Raw genomic sequence first — 6,000 nt, 5'->3', positions numbered from 1 at the left:
CCCTCTATGACTTAAATTTCATAATTGGATTTAACAGTCTAAGGGTGGCATTGATGCTAAATTGCACAATCATGCCATCTATTTCAACTCCACTGCTTTGGAGATTTCTACATGGTATATTGAAAGATTATTTTAAGAGGTGCAGTTTGTGATGAAGCCTCCTAATAGTGCCTCTTTTACTAAACCAGTTTGATATTTATAAGTGTCTAGGGGAGGGAAAAACTACTGAAATTGCATCACCCCCTTCAGGAAAACTTTAAAAGGTCTTGTTTAATATTAATGTAGTGTACAATTACTTTTGAGCTCTTGCTGAGAGTACTAGAATAATATAGGGTATGAATGTCCCAGTGTGCCTGAACATTATTTTAGTTTACAAAACCTAACTCAAGCTGCTATTTATAGATTTAAACTTGATGGTAGATTTGCAAAAGGAGCAAAACATTTGCAGAAGTTTGCTAATATATATCAGAATGAAGCCCCAGGCCTACACAGGTTAAAGCACCCGAGGGCCCAAGGGAAGGCATTATATAATATTCAAAAGGACTAGATGGTTCAGGAGGCTGCAGCTTTTGCAGGAGAGCTCAGAAATGGCATAGGAAAAAGGGGAAGCATGCTGCCTACATAGCTCTTTCTCAAGGAGTCCTCACATCCTCGCCTCTTCTCTTGGTCCCTATGTTACTCAATTTCTCTCTCCTAGTCTATCATTTTATTAGGCTGCAAAAATCAGCTTACTTTGTTCTTCGTCTCCTTCCAAATTATACCCTGGGGATCTTATCTTTTCCCTAAAAAACACATTTCTCTAAACTAAGAGCCATCTATCTAAATCTATTCTGAGATGAATTATGTATCTTCCCTAGTATTTTGAATAGCATTTTTTCCTTAATATTATATCATGTCATCATATTTTCATGTTTAATGGGATGTTTTAGTATTCAAATTATACAAAAAGGCAAATTATTATTAGACTGAAAGAAGATAGCATAACATTGAAAGTATAAATAAGCAGAGCTTGAATTTAAAATTCTGAATTGGAGCTATTGTATCTTTTGTTAATTATCTTTCGGATTATGCATATTATTTTGCAGAGGGGAAGCAGAACTTCAGTTTTCTCTGAAGTCTTTCCATCTATTGGCTAATACATGCAATAAGAATTTTTTTAACATTAGTTTAAAAACAACCACCACAAAAAATCTTTCTATTCATGGAATAGATAATACATGCATTCTTTGTAGGATTTTGTAAATTTTTCACAAAAAGTCTCTATGATAAATAGATGAATATAAATTTTAATGTTATGGTTAAGTACAATTATTTTTGCTAGAAATATTTTGCTTTCATGGAAGTTGTGGACAAAACTAAAGAAAAATTGAATAGAAGCCTGACAAATATCACAATATCAAATTTAGCCAACAAAAAATATACTATCAATAGTGACATATGTATTATTAATCCCACTTTACAGAAAAAGGAAGTAGATTACAGAGAAGTCAAGTAACATCCGAAATTGCATGTAGAGTAACCAAAAAAGCCAGGATTTCAGTCCATGTTTGCCTAATTCCAAAGTCTGTGCTCATGCCCAATGAAAAAGTAGTTGCTTGAAGGCCCCATCATCTCAATGATAGTCAAAATAATCACTTTAAAATATACGTATATCTAAAATGTATCCTTTGGAAGGCTGTGGTTTCTCATTCTATGGCTGGGATAACAGACATCTTACAGTAACTGGCAGACAGACACTTATTGTACACGGCCTATGCAATCACTGTGTCTACTTTCCTACAGCAGGCACATGGGGGAGAGGAAGCCCCTACATCTAGAAATTAATAATTTCAGTTATGGGAAGAAGACTGAAGAATAAGCTTAGTTGTTTCAAAGACATTTCACTGTTATTATTTTACTTAATTCTCATCACAAGGTGGTGAGGCTATATTATCCTATTTCCTACATGAGAATATGCAACTTAAAGCTAAGGGACTGGGTCACAGAGCTAGGGTGGTAGAACCGGACTCTGACTCAGGTCCTTAGACTAATAGCCCATACTGTGTCTACCAATCAAATGGATGGATAACATTTGACTTTAATTATGAATGAAAAGGAAGAACTAGTTGGTAAATGAAAGTGCATGGGACCTTGGAAGGGCATTTGTCCCGGAAAACATCACATGGAGGAGGATGAGCCACCCTGCTGAGCCTTGTCTGAATTCCTAAGCACAGAAGCATAAGTACATAAAATTTTTGTGATTTTGAGCTGCAAAGTTTGGGGGTAGGTTGTTTTGTAGCAACAGATGTACTTTAACAAATGCTCTTCCAAGGAAACTATGGCTATGGTTTATTATAGTGAAAGGATACAGATTAAAATCAGCAAAGGGAAAAGGTGCATGAGGTAATATCCAGGGGAGACCAGGCACAAGCTTCCAGGTGTCTTCTCCTTGTGAACTCACACAATGCATTAAATTCTCCCAGCAACAACGTGTGACGACATGTATAAGATGTTGCTAACCAGAGAAGTGCACCTGAGGCTTGGTGTCCAGTGTTTTTATTGCAGTCAGTCAGGTAGGCACACAGCACCTCAGCTACTAAGACTCCAGCTCTTCAGAGCAAAAACAGACACTCTCCATGAATCACTTTGTTAGCATGAACTCTCTGATCAGACTAGTACAGCATAGCCCAAGGCCTCAAATACACAGAAACACTCTTACCAGACAGAGTATTCCTGGGACTCAGAGCTTATAAGCCAGAAGCCAGCCAAGGTCAAGTTCCAAATGAGATCTTTCTTGGGAATGTGCAGGGTATGAGCAACCTAGATCTGCTGAGTTAAATTTTTCCTGCATGGACCAACCCCATGGTCCTTGCCCTCAGCTCTCTTTCAGCAAAAAAATCATATTTTCATGAGCATATTCACTAGTAGAGTATTTATATGACAGACACAGTAATAGTATAAGCATGAATACAACCAACATTTGGAGAGGCCAGTATGGGCTAAGGATAGACCTAAAGGACCAGCTAACCCATCCTTTAAAGCCATTATATATATTTTCATATTTTTGTACTAATTTGATTTTTTACTTTTCCATTTGATCTACTTTTATAACTTGTGATAAACTTGTGCAGAACTATTTAACACAGAAATCAGCTGATGGTTTGTTAAATCCAGTACTTCCTCAGGTCAGTAATTTTCCATTGGTATTACATCCTGAGGAGGCTTTAACTCAATTTCCCTACACATTTGATCATTAGTATCAGTACTATCATATCATTGTTTTACACAGGTAGCTGAATTTTATCAATGATGCCAGTGTTACACCATATTGTGGTACAGTCATGGTGCAATTCAATTTCATTACAGAACAGATCGGTAAAAATTACAGAGGCATTTGCTATGCCTTCCCAACAGGATCATCCCTTGCCCATATACCAGATTACAATTGGCCATGATTTGGTTATTTCTGGATTTCAAGTTAGTTGGGGGCAAAGTCAGTCATCCTGCCTTAGTTAATAAGCTTGTACCAAGACTGGTTTACATCTTATGTTGTTATACAGTGAGGCCTACCTCCCTTCTGCAGGAAGGACATAGGTGGTATTCAGAACATTTCCTACCCCTGCTAACTGTGCTATAGAATATGTCTTATTTTAATCTATTCTTAGGGCAAAGGCAGTTGTAATGCATCTACGTAAATTATAAGTGCCCTCAGAGAATTTCCGTAGGTTTGGAGGCCTATATGTTTTTCACAGGCATGCCCCTTAGACCTCAGCAGCCAGGATAGAGGGCCATTATCCCATAGCTACTTCAACCTCCATCTGCATTAAATAGACAAGAGGCCCTGTTGGATCAAGGACAGCCTTTCTTAAGACCGGGTCCTAGCTTTACGCAGCATTATTTTTAAGTTTAACTGACCCATTTCATTAAATCCTCATTATGTTTCTGGGCCGACTTCTATCCCTTGCCTTCTTCCTGGAAGAAAATTTCCTCTACTCTGCTTATTCTAGCTAATAAATCTTTTGCCTCTGAATGCTGCTCCTCATTAAAAGCAAATTCAACTTGTCCTGGGATATCTAGACCAGCACCGTTAAAGCCCTTTTCTATCTTGTGGGTTAGTGCTGTTTAATCCATCATCTTGTTTAACCCACAAATCCAACAAGGCATGTTGGTGCCATCGTATACTAATCACCTGAGTACAGTTAGACACTTGCTCTTTACCCAAAAATGTTGAGTCCCCCATACTAGGGTCGGTGAGTGGTAGTCACACCTAGATGTAATTTAGTCTGAGTATGCCATAAGGCCACCTACAGCCTTTCTTGTCTCAGGGTGGGGCCATTTCCCGGGGAATTTAGGACCCAGATGTGATGCCAACTACTTAATTCCTATCGTCCTTTTCTACTGGTTCATAGCTTTTCATCCATAAAAAAAGGCTGGTATGTATTTGTGCATAGCACACTGTAGCATGCTGGGCATGCAGCTGTTATGTTTTATCCATTATAACGAGGGAACTTTCTAAGCATTTGATTGTCAAGGTTTATAGTTATGCAGATCAGTCTGCCAGGAGCTGTATACTGCATGGTCCAATGGCTTTAGGCAGAGTAGTTCCCAGAAATTCCCTCCCAAATGATATCTTTTGTAATAGATGTAACCTGAAAAATAAGAGTAAAAAATATTGACACGTTACTAGAGTCTGATTCATCATTAAAAATTGGTCTAGTTCATCATCGTATTGTATGATCGAAATGTCTCCTAGAGAGATGTCACTCAGGTTTGCAGGCTTCTGTTCAGCCTTGTCAGATTCAAAAGCGGGTATGGTTTTGGCAACATATGGCTTCACCTTTTCTGGCATCTGGTATGATTGAACCAAGACTCAATATCATCCCTTGCTCCGAGTCTCTCTTGAGGCAGCAATGTAATATTGGATTTCCCTTGTTTCATAGCTCATTTATGCATTCCTTTACTCTCAGCTATTAGCTTTCCTTTTCTCCATTTGTCATTGATTTTTACCCAAACTTTTCCAGCTTTGGAAGAAACATTATGTTCCATCACTGTGCTGGTCCATATTGCCAGCAGCAATACTTACCTATCAAGCACCTCCTGCCTCAGTTCACTCCCATTGCTATGGGGTAAGTTTACATAGGTACAGGACTAGTGGACTATTTCAACCACTAGGTGATATAGCTGCATTCACTGTCAACCCTAATTTTGCCAGATGGGGTGAAAATACAATCTACCCCATGAGGCCCTTAGAAATTCTAGCATAAATGTTTAAAGGTAAAGTTCTTGCTTAGAGATCATTCTTACTTCCAGCACTGCAGTTGTAGCTCTGGTCCTGGAGCAGTTGAGATGATGTGGGGAAGAACTGTATAGCTGTGCAAGCACCCTCCCCCCACCCTCTTCCCCAGGTCTTCCAGAGAAGTATCAACCCAAACATGCTGTTCCATTCTGCAGCATTCAAAACCAGAGTGTCCCTAAGTTAGTCTCTCATAGTCCATTTTAGTAAAAGTTCTTCAGAAAGCTGATAATATCAGTAGTTTCTTAGTTTTGCCTCCCCTCACCACCTAGACTACCTTCTTGGTGATCAGAAGTCCTAGAGGTGCTATTTGTTGTTTCAGCATAAATTTGCCCTTCAGTAGTCACCCTGAAACTAGAAACTGTGACTCAAACCAGTTAAAAATCTGAACTTGGCACAGTGCCAAGATCCGCTCCAGCACACCCCTTTACTTTCATTTTGGCTATTGCAGATTAAAACAACCAAGAAATTGTATATTTCATTTATTTTTCATTATTTTGCATTTCTTTATGTATCCAACGAGCCAATTCCTCAGGAGTTGGGTCTATCATTCCTGCATTCTATTCCTAATTTTTACCTCCAGTAACTGATCACACAGCAGCTGTCTCATCCTACAGGTGACTTGGTAGCTATCCAGGCATCAAAGGTTTGTCATCCTCCAGCTTATCATCCTGCCTTTCCCCAAACAATGCCTTCCCCATGTTTCAGTGAGTCAGGGTCATTCTAGC

Source organism: Equus asinus, chromosome 12 (assembly GCF_041296235.1).
Source record: "Equus asinus isolate D_3611 breed Donkey chromosome 12, EquAss-T2T_v2, whole genome shotgun sequence".
Lineage (NCBI taxonomy): Eukaryota > Metazoa > Chordata > Mammalia > Perissodactyla > Equidae > Equus > Equus asinus.
Note: the sequence above shows the minus strand (reverse complement) of the source record.